The sequence below is a fragment of the Rattus rattus genome, chromosome 18, assembly GCF_011064425.1.
Source record: "Rattus rattus isolate New Zealand chromosome 18, Rrattus_CSIRO_v1, whole genome shotgun sequence".
Lineage (NCBI taxonomy): Eukaryota > Metazoa > Chordata > Mammalia > Rodentia > Muridae > Rattus > Rattus rattus.
Genome location: NC_046171.1, coordinates 41,815,112 through 41,838,255, shown reverse-complemented (window position 1 = coordinate 41,838,255; position 23,144 = coordinate 41,815,112). Strand labels below are relative to the sequence as shown.

Genomic DNA, 23,144 nt, shown 5'->3' with positions numbered 1-23,144 from the left:
ATGCTTTGGAAATGCCTTTGATGATCAAAGCTGCTGATGCTCAGGCATATACGTCCGTTAGAAACAATAATTTTATAGACATTATATCATGGAACCCATTCCGGATGTAACTTACAATCCACAGCTTAACCACAAGTCAAGCCATTATGAAAAAACAAATCTAACAAAAATTCCAAGAGACGCTTACAGACTAAAAGGGGAATAAGATTTTACATTTGTTCCAACAGGAAAAGAAAAGCTATGTCTTTCATCTAAATTATTGAAAATAAGGTTTGACTGGGGAAGACCCCCTGAAGATGTTGGATACAGACAAAAGAGGGAGGTTGGCAAGATCATTAAGTCAGATAACGTGTGCCCTGATCCTGCTCTGAGGTTGGCTGAGATATGATATGAAAAAATGTCTATGCATAACCAATAGATCTTGTTGACTACAAAATCCTCAGGACCTTTTGAAGTGGAAACTTCCAGTGTCTTTGGAAAGTCAGTTACGTCAAATGATGTTTTGCTGGGACACACAAGGGAAAAAAATGCATGAAGTTAAGCAGGAATATAAATATTACTCAATAGACAGTGGATGACGTGGGTTTGCCTTATTATTCCTTAATAGTCATCATTTGTCATGATTCATAGAAAGAAACATACCAAAAAAACCTTCTGGTGGTGTTCTGGTGGCTTCTTACCACTTCCTCTGACTTGGGCTGATTGGCAGAGTGAAGTGGAACTTTCTGAGTATGTCAGCTGATACAGACCCAAGTGGAGTTTTGCTAACACAGACTCATGTAGAGTTTTGCTAAGACAGATTCACGTGGTGTTTTGCTGAGGCAAGACCTGTGGGAGGACACGTGACGTTTGGAGGGAGTATGAATAGGACTCAACGGATAGTGATGGTGGACTTGCATAGCTAGCTTTGCAATCCTTCACTGGTCTCAAGTCTTAGTCTTTGATGATCTTCACTTTGCTGAGAGAGGCATGGTAGAGAACCTCTGGAGTCCCTGCTAGTCCCGCTCCTGCTGACTCATGCCGTTTGGTGGAGGCCTGGCAGTTTCTGCTGTGCCACTGCTGCTGATTCATGTTTGACACTACTGAACTGGACTGCTGGTACCCTGACAGAGGTTGAAACTGCCCCTAGGAACTACTTCTAAATGGCATACAGCAGGGCCTTGAGGCTTCTTCTGGATCGACCTGCTGTTGCTGATTCCTGTGAACCGAACTGCTGATATCCTGACAGCGCAGATTGGATTTGCTCCAAAGAACTATTTCTAAACAGGTCCACATCCCCTGTGTCCTAATCACCTTTCCTTTCTACTGCCTCTGGTGGGTGATGTTAAAGCATTTAAGAACCCTTATTAAAAGTAGATTCTGAAAAATTAAAGCCTACAACTTTTCATACCATTCTTTTAAATGATATAGGTAAAAAAAATTATGTTATAATCTGACATACAATTCAAACTAACTGTTAAAGAAGACAAAATGTCTTTCATCTGCTTGAACAAAAAGCAGAAAAATCATCTTTGGCTCAACTGTACAGCCTTGGCAAGACCCGCCCTTGAGGACACTGGGATGCCTGGTCCTGCCTCAGACTGCTCTGATGCTGTTTCCTTGAGAGACTTGCTTTCGGAATGGCTTCAAGGAGGGCGCCTGACCCAGATGACCTCAGTTCGCTCAGCCTTCCAGACTGATCCAAGAACCTAAGCCTGAACTTTCAAAGCACCCACAGACTGGACAACAAATGCTAGCTTTGTCTTTACTTAAACACTTTCCCAATTTTTGGGGGCCTCCCAAAAAGGAATTCTTCACTCTAATTCAACAAGAAACAGTTACAAAAAGACCATTGTCCTATTTCTTTAAGTTGGGGGCGGATGGTTTTGGTCATTTTATGGTTACAAATAGTTATGGGCTTCCAAAACCTTAGAGACTCAGAAAATATGGCATTTTAAAGATTTTTTTTTATTAATTTAAGGCTTCTTTGACATTGAGACATGTCAGCTCCTGACAGCAACCCATTTGACTCAGAAGATGATGAACACTGCAAGACCTCCATTTGGGGATGGCTTCAATTGTGGGTAGTCACCAGGCAAAGAAAGTGCCCTCGTTTTATCTGCAGACAGAATGCTGTCCAGAATTGACAAATGGACACAGGGAAGTCAACTGCCAAGCTCTGTCAAAACAGGCCCTTTATAATTCCTGCTTCACAAAATGTCTGTCAGGTATTCTGGGCCAGAAGACTGAAGATGTCGCCCCAGTGTTTTAGAATACCGGGTAGCTTCCCAGGCGGCCAACTGTCTGTCGTGTTTATAATTTTGGAAGTGCTTGCCTGCCCTTCCTACATACTCAGATAATATCTCTTGTTTCTCAAGTCTCTGGTGGAGTTGAAGACTAGAGAGTTATAGTCTCACAGTTAAGCTTAAGTTGTTTAGGACGTGAGAAGAATCTGTTAGGTCTAAAGATGGTTTTCAGAATAGTAATACAAGTTAGGGTGGAAAACGATTTAGATACAGAACTCTAAACTCACCAGGATAGGATAGATAATAAAATACTTTCTCCTGAGTTGCCAAATACAAACAGACTAGACTTTTGAATGTAATTCTTACTCAATAGTTTTCATAATTGTCTCTACTCTGTGTCATTTATTATTATAAGAGAAGGCTTTTTTTATTTAGATTAAAATGGGAAATGTAGTGGGTTGGTCTGATGTTGCTACGCATTCTAATGCTAGATGCTGGCTCCCAAGACCTGACTGCTCCCCACAAGCAGATCCTCACATGTGCCAGGTGATAATATGTAAACCTTCTTCCCCAATTTAACTGGTCAATAAAAGGCTCGAGTCTGTACTGGGACAGTGGAGGGAGAAAGGTCAGACTTGAGGATTAGTGAGGAGTCTCAGGGAAGACCAAGGAGAGAAATAAAAAAGGACACAGAGGTGGAGGAGACAGCCCTGAGAGGAGTTGGACCGTGAGCATGTGGCCAGGAGAAATATCAAGTAACAAGACTGAATGGCTGGGATGTAAGATAGAATGGCCCTGAAACCTGCCCAGTCTAAGCTTATAGCTTATAAACAAAATACCTGGATTGTGTGTGTGTTTCCCCCACAGCTAGTATTTTATTCAGATACAGTCTCATTACGCATGGTCCAAGAACATTCAAATAACAACTCAAATTGGAAGTTAGAGATTGGTCTCCAAACATCATAGCCAACAATGCCACGCTTGCCTGTGGTCTCTCCGCTATAAAACCACACCCACACCTCAGTGGCCACCAAACCGTTCAGCGCGGCTTCCTTAACTGTAAGGTGTTTGACGCTACCGGTCTTAGCACTTTGAATTATTTTTGTTTTTGGCGCTCTGAATAGCTGTAGGGATTTCACCAGGGGTTGGGGGAAACAGCTCGACCTTGGTGTAGCACCAAAATGTGGCCAATGGAGGCTTCGAGTAAGTCACGGCAGCGGCCACCATGGATGGTGCCTTCTCCTCGAAGTTATGGATGAACTTGGCCACGGTCTGAGGTGGAAGGTACGTCTCTCCGAACCGCCGGCTGAACGTCGATTGTGTGTGTTTTATACTGCCTAAGGAGAATGTTTGATTCCTGAACCCATTCTGCAAATTGTCTGAAAAAGTCGCCACTTTTCAGTCATCACCCTGTCTTCTCTGAGGTGCCCTAGACTGATGAATGGCTCCAAACACCCACAGTCTCTGCCTTTAGTCCCTCTTTCCCTGTAAACACCCGGGCCCCATTTAGTCTGTTTACTCCCTGCCCAACCTATATGCTAAACATGTCTCAAACCCAGACCCATGTCCCCAGTCCCGCTGCTCAGCTCTGGTCCAGGCTACCACAAGCTCTCGTGAGAATTTCCTCTACTTCACTAGCCTCTGTCCTTCCTCTCTTGTCCCCTCAGCCTGTCTCTGTGGAGGTCTGTATGTGCTCGGCCCAGAGAGTGGTACTATCAGGAAGTGTGTCCTTGTTGGAGTGGGTGTGGCCTTGTTGAAGGAAGTGTGTCACTGTGAGCAGGGGCTTTAAGACCCCCATGCTAACTTCCTTGAAGCCAGTCTTCTATCTGCTTTCAGAACAAGAAGTAGAACCCTTAACTCCTCCTGCACCGTGCCTGCCTGGGCGCTGCCATGTTCCCACCTTGATGATAATGGACTGAACCTCTGAACCTGTAAGCCAGCCATAATTAAATGTTGCCCTTATAAGAGGTGCCTTGGTCATGGTGTCTGTTCTCAGCAGCAAAACCCTAACTAAGACAATCTCCCACAAAGGAGTAAGACATGTTTAAACCTAATGATGGCCCCTCCCTCTCTCTGTTCTCTGAACCCCAGTCCCCCAATTTCTAACTTTTCTGATGTTCCTACCACAGGAGTATTGCTTATGCCCAATGCCTAGAATATTCTCTTCCAGCCTAGTTAACTTATCCTACTTCCTTGCGGACACTGACTCCTCTACCCTGAGACCCTAGCACAGACCACCACAGTTGATTCCTTCACACTTCCAATTTCTGATATGCTCTTGTAATGCTGAAATGTATGTTTTCTCTACCCTTCTAGAGCGTAACTTAACAAGTATGACCTGGGCTGCTTGACTCAATATTTGAAGCTGGGTCTTACTTTGCAGCCTATGCTGGCCTGGAATTATGTGTTCTCCTCTGTTGGCCTCAAATTTGTGGCTTCAGCCTCCAGAGTCCTAGGATTCAGGAGTGAGTCATCACCCCCAGCAAAGTCCCCTCTTCAATGTCTACCCTGTTTCCCTTGCTGTTTTCTGGACTTCACTCTCAGAAAATAAGAACTGAAACTGTGATGTTAACCTCTTCTTATCTCCCCAAAGTTAAATCTTTTATAGACTCAAAGGAGCTAACGTAGGCTGGAGAGATGGGTCAATGGCTATGAGCACTGGCTGCTCTGAAGACACTAGGCACGCACGTGGTGCAAAGCACCCACTCACAATAAACGGTCTCTTCTTTCCCTAGTTCTCTGTTGAAACACAGCCTTTCTTGGGGACCCTATCCGCATGGCTGCCCTGTTTGTGGCCCCTAGGACTTGACTGCCTCATCATTTATCAGAACTATTGATTATTTCTGCCTGTTCCAAGCATCTGATACAGGACGGTGTCCAGGCTGGTCAGTACTGCCGTTTTAGGACACTTCCTCACAGTGCACACACGTAACCTGCCCTGGGGGAACTGGAGTCAGCTCTGTGGTTTGTTTGGTTGAGTTCAATTCTCTGGTCAGCCCCCTTTTCCCCAATCTCACAACCGCACACAAGCTCTCCTCTCTGGCCAGGAAGGCCACTCCCACCATCCTCCCTCCCCTTCCCTCTTAATCCTGCTTAGCTTTCAAGCCTTAAGTCCCCCTTTTAACACTTCTTTAGATGGAAATCAGCTCCTTCAGTTCCCCTACAGGTCTGGATCACAGCACTCCAGATTTTCCCACTTTCCTATTTATGTTCGTGTGCCTTGATTAGATCTCTCTCTCTCTCTCTCTCTCTCTCTCTCTCTCTCTCTCTCTTAGGCTCTAAGTGCCACAGGACTGGGTGTCCACACACAAGGCCAAGCTTCCTCCTCACTGTGCCAGGGTGGAACCTGGGCCTCGCACATGCTAGACATCCCAGCTCACCAGGCCTGTTTGCACAGCAGGGTTCCAGGCAAGCTAAGTGGTAGGAGGAGGAAACTGTGAACCAGCTAATGAACACGGTGGCTCTCAAAAGCAGCTTTGAGGAGACTTGCCAACTTCAAAACAACCCCAAGCCCAGGCGAAACTCAAGGAAGTGTAATTCGAAGAAAATAACACTTTGCGTCTTGAACTTGTGAATGTGTCAATTCTCTGTCTGGTTGATGTGTGTGTGTGTGTGTGTGTGTGTGTGTGTGTGTGTGTGTGTGTGTGTGTGTAGTGTAGTATGTGTAGTGTGTGTGGTGTGTGTATGTGTATGTATGTGTGTGTGCATGTGTGTGTGCATGTATGTGTGTCTGTCCTATTGTGTTGGTGACCTCTTCACAGGAATCGCTTCCTTCTGGCTGGGGATTGGGCTGTGCTTTTAAAAAGGCCTCCAATGGTTTCCTCTCTCCCAGTCCAGAGGGAGGGTCTTGGAAGAAGGATGGCCTCTGCTTCCTCCCTGTCCAGTTCAGCCCAAAGCCTGTACGTCATCTCTTGCTGATCCCCGCTCTTAAGAAAGCCAGCCTTGCAATTAAGCTTGTTACAAGTGTCAGCACCCCTGTCTGGCCATTTCTGACACACTCCAGCATTTGGGGTGGGGGTGGGGCCTCTGGAGCTGCTTGTGGGTCAGAAGCCTGACTATACCTTGGCATTCCTCTGCCTGTGTCATTGTTACCTGAGTTCCTAGGGTCAGAGCTTGGATCCTGGGGGCCCTTGTCAGTCAATGACCCTGCTTGGCCACTAGTCCTTAAGAGGAGGAGGAGGAGGAAGAGGTGGAGGAAGAAGAAGAAGAAGAGGAAAAGGAGAAGAGGAAGAGGAAGAGGAAAAGGAGGAGGAAGAGAAGGAAGAGAAGGAAAAGAAGAAAAGGAGGAGGGGAGGGAGGGAAGAGGGGGGGAAGAAGAAAAAGAAGAAGAAGAGGAGGAGGAGGAGAAGGAGAAGGAGAAGAAGAGGAAGAGGAAGAGGAGGAGGAGGATTGTTACTACTACTACTGTTTTTTTTTGTTTGTTTGTTTTTTGTTTGTTTTTGTTTGTTTGTTTGTTTTTAGAGAAGGTTTCTCTGTGTAGCCCTGGCTGTCCTGAAATGTACTCTGTAGACCAGGATGGCCTCAAACTCAGAGATCTACCTGCCTCTGCATCCAGATTGCTGGGTTTAAAAATCAATGTCACCCTCTCCACCCCAACCCCTGCCTGGATTCATTCAATGGCTAATTAAACAGACAGATAAAGGAGAAAGGAGGCTTATTCAGGGTGAGCACATTAGGAAGAAGTGGGGATAGAGACCCAGCGGTCCTCTCCAAGTCCATCTCCAGGGTCCCCATGAGATGGGTTTAAAGACAGGGCAAGAGCTGCATACAATTGGTCAAGGTGTGATCCAGTTTGTCATCGACCATTGTAGTCTTGACTTCAGTCACTACTGTAAGGTAGTTAGACGGTTTGTTACAACGGTGTGGAATATTTTTCTGCCGGATGAGATCCTGCTCTGCCTGGCATCTAGGCGTCAGCCTCTTCCTTCTCCCAGCATCAGATTCTTGAGGAACTTCCAATCTTGGGGTCATTTGTTTCAATATCTGATAGCCAGAGGGAAGGCACAATTCTAAATAGTGTCTTCATTCCTGCCAGGAGGGTTACAGGATTAGGCTGGAGCTGTGTTCTGTGACCTGTGACCCTGACCTGACCGGTTCTCCTCTCAGCCCAGCCACGAGGGTCTTCGAGCCCGTAGTTAAGACAGTTGGCTGCCACGAGGGTCTTGGAGCCCGTATTTAAGACAGTTGGCTGCCACGAGGGTCTTGGAGGGACAGTTGGCATGTAGGGTGAGCTGGGAAGCAGAACACTGGAACCAGGCACAAACACAGGCAGCGAAGGAGCCCTAGAGGGCCTAGGTGGGGCCTAGGTGTTGTTCCCTCACACTCGGCACGCAAGCCCACGCTCCTTCCACGAGGTCTCTGTCTTAGGCACTGGCACAGTTGGTGGAGAAGCCAGCAAGGAGCCGGCTGGCTGAGCAATTCAGTCTTCACCTGCTGTGGCTCCCCTGGAGGCAAAAATACCATTCCCGCCCTCTTACCCACCTGGCTGGTGAAATACCCGCTGGCTCCTCCCTCCGGAAGTGATCCCGGTCTGATCAGGGCTCTGCCCTCCCTCTGCTGTTCAGGACTAGTTACGCCTGTCCCCAGGAGCAGTCTATCTTGACGTGATGGATGATTGATGGAAGAGCCCCCCCCCCGAAACCCCTGGTTACCACAGTTTGAGGGCCTGTGGAGCTCTGTACCTGATGGACGTGCCTCCTTCTGGGTATTAGTACTTCCGGACCCACGGAGCCTACAGTCACGAAGCATCCCTGGATGTCCCTTAAGCAGGTTGCTAAGGACAACAGGGGCAGATTGATTACTCCAACTCCACTGACTGCTCTCTGGTGCCTTTGTTTCCTGCTCCCCTTCCCCAAAACAGGAATGGCTCTGGTGAGCCCACTGAGGCTTGCCGAGGCCATGTGTGGTTTCATCTTTGTTCTGCTTCCGGCTCTGGGAGCTTGGCCTCTGTCAGTCGTTCACCCCAATGTCTGCTTTCTGGGGGGGCCAGTCCACAAGAGAACCAAAAGGGTGAGTGAGGTAGGCAAGGCACCCTGTTTCTGAGCATCTGAAATGACTGAGATCAAGCTGGAAGCAAGAAAGTTCAAACCTCAGGTAGACCTTGAACTTGAAGGTCTACGTCTGTTTCACGTCCCCACAAACCCCCAGAACGGGCCTCGGCGTTACCACATTTTGAACTCTGAGCCTTGGAGAAGGCAGTGCTGGCGAAGATATCTTTGGAGAGCTGGTGTGTGTTAGTCGCTTGGAGCACGGCCAGCAACACTGTGTTTTCCCATTCCCTGCGTTGTTTCTGACAAACTGGGCCATTTGGACTGGCCACATTCTACTTCCTTCTTCTCAGACAATACCGGAGGAAGCCAGTTTTGTTGTGTCCCTATTACTTGCCACTTATATCCTCATTCCTCGCTCAAGAGTCTTTGTGTCTAGAGGTGTGTTCGGCAAACTTCAGCATTCCGCTGTTCGCACAGAAAAGCACTGAGATTCTTAAAAGCTTCCCTTGCAAGGAGCGAAAAAGGATACACTGGAGAGAAGCCAAGAACGCATCCCCACACACTCAAACTTCCCTCTAGAACGACGCTTCTCAAACTTTAAGAACTCTCTCCCTATCGACCTAGCCGCAAAGGCAAACCCCAGAGCCATTCTCCAGAGATAAGATGTATAAATAAGACAAATATTACATGATTCCTTTTGCAAGGTGAAAGTGTTCTGAGATTGGATTCCTAACACTACAATTAAACTACTGGGGCTGGAGGGGCGGTTCAAAGGAGAGGTGGATTGCTCTTCCATAGGGATGGGGTTCAGTTTCCAGCGCCCACATCGCAGCTCACAATCATTTGTAAATTCAGTTCCAGGACATCTGACACCTTCTGGCCTCTGTGGGTACCAGGCATGCACATGGTACATAGACATAAATGCATGCAAAAACATTCACACATTCACACGTATAAATAAGCAAATAAAATTTAAACAAACTTTGCACCAATAAATTTTACTCCTAAAAAATGGCCCAAGAGGGCTTGTGTATATTTTCTAACCACAATAAAATGGTAGATTTAGGGATCCGGGGGCCAAGGTCTGTGCCTATAGCCCCGACACAGGAGAAGTGGGAGGCGCATGTGTGCTCCCGTGTGCATGCGTGCCCAGACATGCACATGTATGAGAAGGTTCCTGGGGTTCTCTTCTGCCTCTATCATGCTCCAGAAGTTCTAGAAGCCCACATTAATCAATATATCTAGTCACAGAGAATCTAGGGTTATTTTTTACTTGGAAACACCAGAGGAAGTGATCTGGGACCCAGAGTCTGGTGATTTATCCCGGTTAAGTCTCTTCATCTCCAACTTTCTATTATGTGAGAAAAAAACAAACAAAAGCAAACACGAATGTAGAGCGAGCTTCCAAAATGTCAGATCTTATCTCTGTCACTTGCTCGGTTATGACCCAGGGGCAGTCTCAGAACCTCTGTTCCGAGCAGACAGTGAGGACCAAATGTACTATCCTGTGTGGGCCTGTAGCTGTGGGCCCGGCATGCTATGGCTGCCATGGTAAAGCTCAGGTTCCTGGTGGGGTTGGGTGTGACCAGAGAACTTCATATTTTGCCGTGAAAGGACAGGGCATTGAGGTAGTGAGGGGTCAGTGGTATGGTGGCTTCTTCTGGTGACCTGCACTGAGCCTTCCTGAATTATCAAGCCCTTTGCTTGGCTGCGGAGGGGGTCAGCTGGAGGGCAGGTGGAATGACTATAGGACAGAGGCATGGCCACCAGCCCCTCCCTCTCCTTGTCTCCTCTAGGCGCTCTGAGTGGGAGGATGTGGCACAGGTGTGTGGGAGGTTACAGATCACACGTGCAGGAAACCGTAGCTGCTTGGGACACATGTCATTTCTGGGGCCTGGCACCTCCCATCCATGTTTTAAGCACCTCTAAAGAGTCACCCAGACTAATTCCTGAAGGCGCCTTTTAAACCCGGTTCTTCCAGCCACTTAACCCTATAGTTTCTGACTCACCACACCCAGGTGGTTAGAATTAGGGTGGGACAATAACTGGGACTCTGGGAGTCCAGTGCCTGCCTCCCCTGCAGGTCACTCAAGGGTTGGCAATGAGTTAGCCTATGAAGATCACAGCTCAGAGCCCACAGCTACATGGCCCCCCAGGCTGCTCATGCTATGTCCTTGGCTTTGGGAGGCTTAGGAATCCTGCAAGATGGCTGCTGTAATCCTACACTCGGAAAGCTGGACACCACTTGAGCACCATCCTCTATGGCTCCGAGCCTTCTCCCTTCACGATCTCTTCGCCCTTAACTATCCCCCCCGGAGCGTCTCCAGGGGAAGAGGTAGATTTGGGCTTACAATTTCAGAGTATTTCAGAGTATCTCCCCATCACAGCGGAGAGGGCATGGCAGCTGCAGCAGCCTGGAGCTTATGATGAAGTCTCTTCACATCACTGTGGTCAGGAGGCAAAGTGGAAAACAGGACTGACCTCAGAGGCCAGCCCTAGCCGTCCTAGTTCACCAATGAGGTCCCATGTCAAAGGTTCCACACTCCCCATACAGTGCAAGCAGCTGGGGGGGGGGCGATTGTTCAAACACATGAGCCTATGGGGAACGTTTTAGAGCCAAACCATAGCATGCAGGTGGCTACGATTATGCCTTCCATTTCACAGACGTGGAAACAGGCTCGGAGGAGGGAAGGTGAGGTTCCCTAGCCTTCCAGCTATCGAGCTGGTGTTTAGACCCACACCTGCTAGATTTACTTGTGATGTCTTCCTGGAATGTCTTTCTCGCCATCAGGACAAAATGGCCAACCTTAGTGTGCACATGGTGCTGTCCCTCATCCCTGTGGGGCTATGCGCTAAAGTCCTGAGATAGTCAAAACTTTACAACTGCCCACTAAGCGCAGGGGCATGACACTCTGTTCAAAGGACAAGCTCACAGCGTGCAATACAGACACGGTGTGTGTGTGTGTGTGTGTGTGTGTGTGTGTGTGTGAATGCGAAGCTCTTGTTCCCCTTTGTTCTTTGGGAATATTCCAGAATTAGAAAGGCCAGAGCGCTGTTGAGCCTTAGAACGGCATGGAGATGCTAGAGCAGTTAGGCATTCCGAGAAGGCAGGGCATCATCGGGGCGGCTTGCCCAGTCACCTTAGTCCACTTCTCACACACCACAGCAAGCGTGAGGCAGCCCAAGAGAACCGAGTGGGCAGAAGTCCCAGTTTGCAAGAGCGAGAGCCTGTCTGGATGCGGTGTGCATGGTGGGATACCAACACAGGTGCCCCTGTGCGCTCCCCAGAAGAGCTGAGAGGGGCACGTCAGTCTTTCCTTCTTCAAACAGGGCCAGGGAGCTGGCAGATATCAGTGATTGGGCACAACTGCATTTCAGAAAGATGGTGGGCAGGGCCTTCTTTGGAGACCAGACTGGAAAGGTGTAAGCCAGAGGTGTTTCTACTTACAACCTGACATCGGTAGAATCCGTCAGCCAGATTGGTCTCATCGGAACTCAGTAGGAGTCTTTGGGGGGTGTTCTGTGGTCTACCAGAGCCTTGTTCTAGATATTGGGGATCAACAGCTTGAAGGGCAGACACTGCAGTATTAGGGGGAATGACCATCAACAGTTTGTGACAAACAGGGTCTAGGCGGATCCTTGACAGAGTGGGGATTCAAGGACTGTAGCTGAAAACGATATGAATCCTCAGGGGTCACGCCGTAGCACAGCGTACATGGAGCCTGTCTCCTTCGGGATGTCAGATCTTCCTCAGCACCATATGCAAAGAGCACCTCCCTCCACAGTGCGATCTGGCCAGCAGCCACGTGGTAGGTTCTGGGACGCCCCGTGCCCTTGCACCCTCCACCCACCTGAACTTGGTTCTCGGTCCTTTTCCTCCGGCTGGTATGCTGAACTCCAGTCCCTCCAGATGATCCAGTTTAGCAGCCCCACCTGGGTGGAGCCACTCTTTCTGTGGGCAACACCCTCTTGGTCTCCCCTGTTTCGCAGGGCACATTTTGTTACAGTATCTGGAGTAGAGCGCGAGTGTCTCCTGCACTGAGCCTGTATCCATCACTGCCTGCAGAAAGGGTCTGGCTGCCCCACAGGTTAATTCTGGGTACAAGGGGTGGGCAAATTCATTTCCTAATCCTGATCTCACGGGGAAGGGTAGGGCAGGCCACTCCAACGTAGGCTTCAGTTCTCGGTCTCGCTGCTGCAAGAGACAAGGTGGTAGGGCCATGTGACCCTGCAGGAGGATGAGGAAGGGACATTTACTGCTATCCTTATATGGGAGAGGATAGGAGGGCGTGGAGACTCACACCTATAACCCCGGCACTCTAGAGGCGGAGGCCAGAAGATAACCAGTTTGAGGCCATCTTGAGCTACAGTGACTCCTAGGGCAGCTAAGGAGACATTTTGACAAAGGATTGTTGGGAAGGACAGGAGGAAGCGCGCCCCACTTCTGCATACACGCCATCGGCAGTTTCTGCAGCTTCTGCATACACGCCATCGGCAGTTTCTGCAGCTTCTGCATACACGCCATCGGCAGTTTCTGCAGCTTCTGCATACACGCCATCGGCAGTTTCTGCAGCTTCTGCATACACGCCATCGGCAGTTTCTGCAGCTTCTGCATACACGCCATCGGCAGTTTCTGCAGCTTCTGCATACACGCCATCGGCAGTTTCTGCAGCTTCTGCATACACGCCATCGGCAGTTTCTGCGTCTCTCCCTGAACCCAGCTCCTCTGTGACTGCAGTTTGCTTCTGGTGACCACAGGCGGGGACTTGACAAGCTCCTCTCCAGCTTTGTCCCTCTAGCCTCAGGCTGCAGGGTGCTGATTTCCCCCCTCTCCCTCTCCTCTCCCTCTCCTCTCCCTCTCCTTCTCCCACTTCCTCTTCCTCTCCCTCTCTCTCCCCTTTCCTTCCCCTCCCCCTCTCTCCTCTCCCCCTCCCCTCCCCCATCTCATTCACCTGTGTAACCATTTGCTCCCATTTCCCTTCCAGGAGTTCACATGCCATCGATTTTAGTATTCAAATCAAATTTAACATATGACAGGTGCGGTGGAGAAGGCCTTTAAAACCAGTATGGGGGTGAGCGGGGGGGGGGGGAGTGACTCTCTTTGAGTTGGAGGCCAGCCTGGTCTACATAGCAAGTTCCAGTACAGTCAAGGCTATATAATGAAACTTTGCCTCAGAACAAAGAAAGACTAACATATATCCCAGTCATTTATGTGGAGACTTATTGGTGCACTGCCCCCATGGCTTACAGCCTTCTGGAAACACTTCTAGGTCACAATTCATAGGAGTGTTGGAGACAGCAGGCAAAGCCAAAGGAATGTGGGTGGTTCCCGCCTCCCCCAATCCCTCCGACAGCTACCTCCTCTCAGGATCTAGGGAAAGTGTACATTTCAAAATTCTTATTTCAAATACTTCCAGAAACTCTGTAGAGTAAGACTTCTCAGCGTCTACCCTAGACTGTCATTCAGACTGCTGGAGATAAATTTAAATTGCTAGGCTTCCTGGAAGGCAGGGTGAGACGTTGGGTTTTGGAGATACAATAAACCGGGCTGAAAGAAAATGCCTGCTACTATCAGTGAATTGTATTAAGATTTAATATAGTTTCCTCTTGCTCTCTCCACCTCTCCGCACATCCCCCCCTCACTCTTTTTTTAAACCTTTGACTGTGGTTCCGAAGGAGCGGTTCGCCATCTCAAACTAGATTTATTCATTCCCAAGGCTAAGAAGGTGATCTTATCCCTACTCTGGGAGGAGAACATCGGGAGCTGGGCACATAGAGGAGAGGAAGGGAGGAATTGTGCCCTGGTATTGTGCTCCACAATTAAAAAATGCATTTTTCCTTTGAAAAATCACTCGGAGAATCACTCCACACATGCACACTCCATACACATGCACACACCACACACAAGCACACTCCACATATATGAACACTCCACACACATGTACACTCCACACACATGCACACTCCATACACATGCACACACCACACACAAGCACACCCACATGTATGAACACCCACACATGTACACCCACACCATGCACACCCCACACATGCACACCCACACATGCACACCCACACACATGCACACCCACACACATGCACACCCACACACATGCACACCCACACACATGCACATTTCACATATGCACATTCCACACACATGCACACCCACACACATGTACACCCCACACATGCACACCCCACACATGCACACCCACACACATGAACACCCACAAACATGCACATTTCACATATATGCACACTCCACACACATGTACACTGCACACTCCACACACATGCACACACCACACACATGCACACTCCACACACATGCACACTCCACACACATGCATACTCCACACACATGCACACTCCGCACACATGCACACTCCACACATGCATGCTCCACACATAGGCACACTCAGATCTAGACTTCTGATACAGTCTGGTCTATGTACTAGGAACACTTGAAGGTGGGCCACATAGTGGCCGCGCTGTCCTCAGAGCAAGCTTAGGTAACGTGGCCATCAAAAGCGCCATGCGGCCTGCCAGTGTGCCATATGGTCCGCTCCCTTGGCTTCCAGATTTGCCCAGCTGGACCTTTCCCTGACCCTCTGCACACACTGCCTGCCACCTCCCCCGCCCCCATCACAAGGCTTTCAGAGCGCACTGTTCCCCAGCCCTGCTCTCCACCCCCCCAGCTCAAACACTGTTAGTGGGAAGATAACTAGTACAGCCACTGTGGACATCAGTAGGGAAGATGCTCAACAGATTTACAATAGAAGTGCTGGGTGACCTGGCTCGGCCACTGAGGCCTCTCACTCCGCACAGAGCCTTGCACACCCATTTGACTGCAGTGCCACTCACACTGGTCAAGGTGTGGAAGCAGCCAAGATACTCATCAACAGAGGACTGGATTTATTCAGCCCAAAGGAGGAATGAAGCAGTTACATCGTCAGCAAGAAAACGGTCGGAAATGGAGAGCATCAGGTTGAATGAACAGAAAAGATAAATATTGTGGGTTTTTTTTTTTTTCTCACATGTGGAACCTAGGATTTTAAAAAGAGAGTAGGAATGTAGAGGGGGGTGGTAGGCTATTTCTCCACCATTGGTGAAATGAGCCAATTCGAGCCAGATAGATTAGATTAAAAGGCAGATTTATGGGGAAGCTGCTCTCTGGTGGGTGAGTTCACTGGCTCCAAGGATCAAGGCCAGAGAAGTCGCCACAGGGGTGGGGGGGTTGGGGAGGGTAGGGGAAGTGAGGAGGGCGAAAGAAAGAGAAGAGAGAAGGAGAGGGAGAGGGGGGTGGGGAGAGAGAGGGAGAGAGAACACAAAATGTCTGGATTGTATAGGGAGGAGCCTCTGGGGGAAGGGCCTCTCAGCCCTTGGGCTGGAACATTCAAGGTTAGGGGCAGGGTATGCCAGGTGGGGGCTCAGGAATGCTGGGAAAAGGCCAGATCTGCTTTGGTATATAAGATGTGCACCTCAGTCATGAACCAAACAGGAGGCCCATCTGAAATGCTTAAAGCACATTACATACGATACATACATACATACACACACACACACACACACACACACACACACACACCGCTCCTCACAGGGAATCTGCAGAACCCAAACAGATACGGCAGTACCTGTGGTACAGTGACTTGGGCAGAACCATGGCTACCCTCTCTGGTCACTGTCTTCTGCCTCTCTGTCATTCCTTGAGCTAAGCCAATGGCAGAGAACACCTCCAATGCAGTAATGAAGCTCACGCACGTCTCCTTCCAAGCCTGTGGCGCAGGGCAGAAGTGTGTGACAGGATGCTGGACTTCCTCTCTTCCCTCCCTCCTCTGTCCTCTGGAAGAGAAAGCCAATCAACCAACAGAGGAAAGACCAACCCGCCTCACTGTGTGCCGTGCCCAGGACAAAAGCAATCCTCTAGGAGGCAATATTTGGCGCACTGCAGCTCCCGACCGGAAGTCTAGCCACCCAACCGGAAGTCTAGCCATCATGGTCTACATTTGCCCCCCAGCAGGGAGAGTTGGTTAGGGGAGAACTCCACACACAGCTGAAAGTCCTTTATCTAATAACTCCCCGGGGTTGGCAGTCTGTTCCGCGGGTTTTAGAGCAGCTGATACTTAATAGACTTGGTCAGAGGGCAAAATGGAAGGATTTCTTGGCACCGTCCCAGAGTTAGCTCGGGAAGTTGTCTTAGCCGATTACCGCCAAACTAAACAGGAGAGTCCTAATTCTACTCGCCAGTTCAAAACTGGTTTCTGACAAGATCAGCGCATCTTACTTTAGGTTCCCCCTGTCCAGAAATTCCATGGTCAAGTCCCAGAGGGTAGTCGGTGCCTTTACGTCTTACACTAAGCTTAGTTCTTTGGTGTCAGTTTCCCCGAGTTCTCAAGTGATAAAACCTAGTCTGCATATTTGATGGGTGTGTGTGTGTGTGTGTGTGTGTGTGTGTGTGTGTGTGTGTGTGTGTGTGTGTGTGTGTGTGTGTGTGTCTACAATGTAGGTAATTTCTTTTTTTGTTGTTTTTGGGGTTTTTTGTTTTGCTTTTCAAGACAGTGTTTCTCTGTGTGGCTCTGGTTGTCCTGGAACTCCCTCTGTAGACCAGGCTGGCCTTGAACTCAGAGATCTTCCTACCTTTGCCTCCCAAGTGCTGGGATTAAAGGTGTGCACCACCACCCTCCTCTGGGCAATTTCTTATTTTCACTTTCACCTTCATTTTAGGTGGTATTTGCTTTGCTTTGCTTTTAATTAATTGCTTTTTTTTTTTTTTTTTTTTTTTTTTTTGAGAAAGGGTCTTCCTGTGTAGCCCAGGCTGGTCTTGAACTCATGATCCTCCTGCCACATCTCTAAGAGTGCTGGGGTTGCATTCTTGTACACCCCCCCACCAGGACTAGTTTAGCCAATCTTTGTTGTAGGACACTGGCCCCCAAGACAGCTGCTGGGTGGTTTGGAAGACTGCAGCAAAGAAAAAGAGGACCCCATTTGTCTGAGAAGGACCCCAGCACCTCCCCTTCTATCCTTTCCCACCCACCCCTGCGCAGACTCCATGATGTAACCTAAACCTGGAAACCAAGCTATAAAGTTTGGCCACTTCCAATGAAGGGCAAACGGGTGCTCTCTTCTCCACTCTCAAAGCGCTTTTTAAAGCCAAATTTCCAAACGTTTGAAGACAGGGCCTACTTCATGTCTTGGGAAGGTTATTGAATTAACTTCGCTCCCCCCAGTGAGGCCTTTTCCTCTCCACGCCCTGCCAATTACCTGCCAATTAATACAACCCAGCAACTGCCTTGTAGACTTTTAATTTCAAATGTCAAGGTAATTTCTTTTTCCCTCGTGTACCTCCACCCACGATTTCATGGCCCACCTACCCCGTCCCTCCGTGGCCATCTGCTGCAGGACGTCTGACAGTCACGTATAAACCACCTGGTGGAGAAGAGCCCCGGCCTCGCAGGACTACAATCTGCCACGTAGGATCACAGTTCTGAGGCAACGCTCAGCTCCTGAAGGGATCTGGTGACTCAGAACACAGAACCCCATTGTTCGGGTAGCTCTGGGTTCCTTAATCCCCACGTGCTCATTCTGTACCCACCCCTGACACGGTAGGGAGGATGAACACCTGTACAGCACACCTGCGTCTCTGTCCACTCGTGTCCCAGTGACCAGCTCACCTCAGGCCGACGGTGACGACCAAGATGGCCTTCTGACCTAGTGGCCAAGCCTGGATGTCCTTTCTTGTCCCTCCACCATCTGTGGGGGTCTGGATAAGTTACTTTCTGTCCCTGCCATCAAAAGGCAACATTAGTTACAAGATGTTGACTTTAGGTGGAATCCATTAAGGGCTTAGCATTCTGTGTGGGGGGCCTCCCGTGCCTGTGAAGTGGGAATAGTTCCCAGCACTAATATAATCTCACCCATTACTAGCCGAGCGTAGTCTGGGTCTGTGGAAAGCTAAATTATTCTAGCAATGTCTTCTTTGGGTGTGGTGTCACATGTCCGTCCTCTCGGTACACGGGAGGCAGGTTCAGGGGAAATCATGGTGAATCTGAGACCAGCAAGGGCTATATAGTGAATTCAAGGCCAGCTTGAAATACATAATGAAACCTGATCTCGAAACAAAACAATTAAAACTAACTAAATAACTAAATAAGAAAAGTCTGATGTGGCCAGGTGGTGGTACACACCTTTATTTTATTTTATTTTTTTTAAAGATTTATTTATTTACTATATATGAGTACACTGTAGCTGTCCTCAGACACACCAGAAGAGGGCATCAGATCTCATTACAGATGGTTGTGAGCCACCATGTGGTTGCTGGGATTTGAACTCAGGACCTCTGGAAGAGCAGTCAGTGCTCCTAACCACTGAGCCATCTCTCCAGCCCAGTGCACACCTTTAAAGCCAGCACTTGGGAGGCAGCGGTGGGTGGATCTCTATAAGTTTGAGATCAGTCTGGTTTACATAGTGAGTTCCAGGCCAGTCTTGGGTTCACGAAAGAGCCTGTCTAAAGATTCACACACACACACACACACACACACACACACACACACACACACACACACGCACGCACACACACACACCCCTTGTCTGGTTTGAGGATACATAGATGAAATCTTCACATTTAATATCTTAAAGTCTGGCAACTTCAAAGGGATGTTTACCCACAGCTAACCAAGTGTTGACACAGTTATCCAACAGTTATCCATTTGGCCTTGTCAAACTATTCATACACTTGGAGAAATGCTCTCTTCCCAGTGTGGCCTAGTCAAGGACCAGGTGATCCAAATTAAATGCTGGTTTCAAAACCGAATGGGAAATCTAGAACGTTGCGTGCCTGTGCAGTTAGTCATTACGAATTCTTTCTTAACCTACGGTCCTTAGACCGATGGCCTCTTCTTGCACAGATGGTTTTGCTGTCTTTTGAACTCACACGTGTTTTATTCTGAGCGTTTTCTAAAATGGCAAACAGAAAGTCGAGTTGACTGTGGACTGCTTTCTATCCAGCCTGTGTAGGCACCTGAGACCCTGGGCACATAGATACAAGGCAGAGAGAGTGAGCTCCACCCTTGCGTGTTCACCCTTGGCTGAAGATTTGTCTCTGTCATCACGGTTGGGCATGTGACTGGATGAAGTCTTCGCTACAACCCTTAAGTCAGGTGTTAACTTCTGCAGCCAATAGACCAAGGCTCCGAGTGGTTAACTCACGCGTCCTAGGGTGCAGAACTGGTCCGGGGACTGCGAATCTTGTGTTGGTTTGAAAGCTTAGTTTGCCTTTACACAGAATCTGTGGTTCATGAATCCCTCTCACCTCCAGAGGAGTGCATCTGCCTCAGGAGGTGACGAGAACCTCATGTGCCCGTCTCGTGAGGGCAGCAACAAGAGCGTTGGATGGGATCGGCACTCAGTCACAGTCAGATGCTCATCCCCTGGCAATGGCCTCGGACTTATGAACAACACCTATAAAAACTAACCTCGAACGCCATGCTTAATGGCGAACAATTGGCAGCGTGCTCCCTAAAACCAAGACGAAAGCCAGGATGCCTGCCTTTCTTCTCTGCAGCGTTCTGGAGAACGGCCAATGACACCAGGCAAGGAATGGAAACAAAACGTGGTGTGGTTAAAGAGCAACAAATAAAACAGTATTTACAGATGCTAGGTTTCTTTAGATGTAAACTCTCAGGCTAAGGGTCTTTGTGGGGAAGAGTGCCCATCTCAGGAGCCATGAACACATGCAGGGCCTCTGTAAAATAAGCAACGAGACCAAGTGATCTATGAAGGTCTAGACTATATAGCTATTATAAGAAAATCACGGGGGTTGGGGATTTAGCTCAGTGGTAGAGCGCTTGCCTAGAAAGCACAAGGCCCTGGGTTCGGTCCCCAGCTCAAAAAAAAAAAAAGAAAGAAAAAAGAAGAAAAAAAATCACTGTATTCTTATGCAATTCCCATACTGGACCATGAAAAAATGAAATTTTAAAAGATAATTCCATTCCAAATAGGAAGAAATCAACCAGACATGGTGGCAGATGCCTTTAAACCCTGCACTCAGGAGGTTGAGGTAGGGGGATCTCTGGGAGATGGAGGCCAGCCTGGTCTATAGAGTGAGTTCCAGGATAGCCAGGGTTACAGAATAGAAAGACTCTGCCTCATCTTAAAAAAAAAAAAAAAGGTAGAAATTTAATGAAAGATGGCCACATCGTCTCTGCTAAGACTGCGAATTATTGCTGAGAAAATTAAACATTGCCCAAATAGAAAGCCACGCTCTGTTAAAATGATAATTTCCCCAGAATTTATCCTTAGATCCATTGTACTGTCAATTAAAATCCCAAGGCATTCTTTTGAAATACGAGTTAATACGAGTTAACTTTCAAAAGATCGACCCTGGACCTTTCTACCTGACCTCAAGACTCTCTTTCTTAAAAGCTACAGTCATGAAGGAAGTTTAGGATGGGCAGGTTCTCTCACATCAACTGCCTAAGAGTCGCGCTGTAAGACGCAACACCTCCGCCATCTGCCCGGCAGCCTTGACGGAGCAACCGTGCGTGAGCGCATCTCCATCCTCATTGGCCAGGCTGGCGTCCAGATCGGCAATGCCTGCTGGGAGCTCTCTACTGCCTGGAACGTGGCATCCAGCCTGATGTCCAGATGCCAAGCGACAAGACCATTGGGGGAGGAGATGGCTCCTTCAACACCTTCTTCAGTGAGACAGGAGCTGGCAAGCACGAGCCCCGGGCAGTGTTCGTAGACCTGGAACCCACAGTTAATGATGAAGTTTACACTGGCACCTACCGCCAGTTCTCCCACCCACAGCCGCTCATCACAGGCAAGGAGGATGCTGCCAATAACTATGCCCGTGGCCACTACGCCATTGGCGAGGAGATCATTGACCTTGTCTTGGACGGAATTCGCAAGATGGCTGACCAGTGCACGGGTCTCCAGGGCTTCTTGGTTTTCCACAGCTTTGGTGGGGGAACTGGCTCTGGGTTCACCTCCCTGCTGATGGAGCGGCTCTCTGTCAATTATGAAAAGAAGTCCAAGCAGCAGTTCTCCATTTACCCCACCCCCACCCTCAGGTTTCCACTGCTGTGGTTGAGCCCTACAATTCCATCCTCCCCACCCACACCACCCTAGAGCACTCTGATTGTGCCTTCATGGTAGACAATGAGGCCATCTATGACATCTGTCGTAGAAACCTCAACACCGAGCGCCCAACCTACACTAACCTAAACAGGTTGATAGGTCAAATTGTGTCTTCCACCGCTGCTTCCCTCAGATTTGATGGGGCCTTGAATGCTGACCTGACAGAATTCCAGACCAACCAGGCGCCCTACCCTCACATCCACTTATGCCCCTGTCGTCTCTGCTGAGAAAACCTACCATGAGCAGCTTTCTGTAGCAGAGCTCACCAATGCCTGCTTTGAGCCAGCCAACCAGATGGTGAAATGTGACCCTCGCCATGGTAAATACATGGCTTGCTGCCTGCTGTACCGTGGTGATGTGGTTCCCAAGGATGTCAATGCTGCCATTGCCACCATCAAGACCAAGCGCAGCATCCAGTTTGTGGACTGGTGCCCCACTGGCTTCAAGGTTGGCATTAATTACCAGCCTCCCATTGTGGTACCTGGTGGTGACCTGTCCAAGGTCCAGAGAGCTGTGTGCACGCTGAGCAACACCACAGCCACTGCTGAGGCCTGGGCTCGCCTGGATCACAAGTTTGATCTGATGTATGCCAAGCGTGCTTTTGTGCACTGGTGCGTGGGTGAGGGCATGGAGGAGGGGGAGTTCTCTGAGGCCCGTGAGGACATGGCTGCCCTAGAGAAGGATTATGAGGAGGTTGGTATGGATTCTGTGGAAGGTGAGGGTGAGGAAGAAGGAGAGGAATACTAAATTAAATGTCACAAGGTGCTGCTTTCACAGGGATGTTTATCCTGTTCCAACATAGAAAGTTGTGGGCTGATCAGTTAATTTGTATGTGGCAATGTGTGCTTTCATACAGTTTTTGACTTAGGCTGTAATATGAACGATTTGTCAGAGACCCAAGCCGTCCACTTCACTGACGGGTTTTAAATAAAATACTCCCTGTCTTAAAAAAGAAAGAAAGAAAGGAAGGAAGAGAGAAAGAAGAAAAAGAAAGAAAGAAAGAAAGAAAGAAAGAAAGAAAGAAAGAAAGAGAGAAAGAGAGAAAGAGAGAAAGAGAGAAAGAGAGAGAGAAAGAGAGAAAGAGAAAAAGAGAAAGAGAAAGAAAGGAAGGAAGGAAGGAAGAAAGAAAAGAAGAAAGAAAGGGAAGAAGGAAGGAAGAAAGAAAGAAGTTAAGTTTAGGATTGGCAACAGGTTGGCATATAAGTCGCTGGAACGGAAGAGATTCTGGAGGTACTTGGATGGTTAATCCCAATCACCAACCTGATGGGATTTAGAATCACCTAGGAGACACAGCTCTGGGTCTATCTGTGAAGATGTTTCTAGAAAGTTTTAGCTCAGGAAGGAACCTAAATGTGAACAGCACTAGTTTGTGGGCTGGGGCTCCCAGGCTGAGTAAAAAGGAAGCCAGCTGGTCACCATGCTCCCAGACGGATGGCTCGAATCCCCTCAGACCATAAGCTTAAATAAAACAGAGCTTTCAGTCGCTGTGGTTGGGTATTTCGTCACAGCGGCAGGAAAGTAACCAATACATCACACCTACAGCACACACACAGACACACACACACACACACAACACATACACACAGACAGACACACACAGACACACAGACACACACACAGACACACAGACACAGACATACATACACACACAGACAGACACACACAGAGACACACAGACACACACACAGACACACACAGACACACACACACACACACACAGACACACACACAGACACACACACACACACACACACACACAGACAGACACACACACAGAGACACACACACA

The 23,144-nt window shown here is 48.7% G+C and overlaps 1 pseudogene; it reads left to right on the top strand.

The window, feature by feature from the left end:
• The first annotated feature begins 20,839 nt into the window (after positions 1 to 20,839).
• LOC116887040 lies at positions 20,840 to 22,196 on the top strand (annotated as a pseudogene).
• The last annotated feature ends 948 nt before the right edge of the window (positions 22,197 to 23,144 follow it).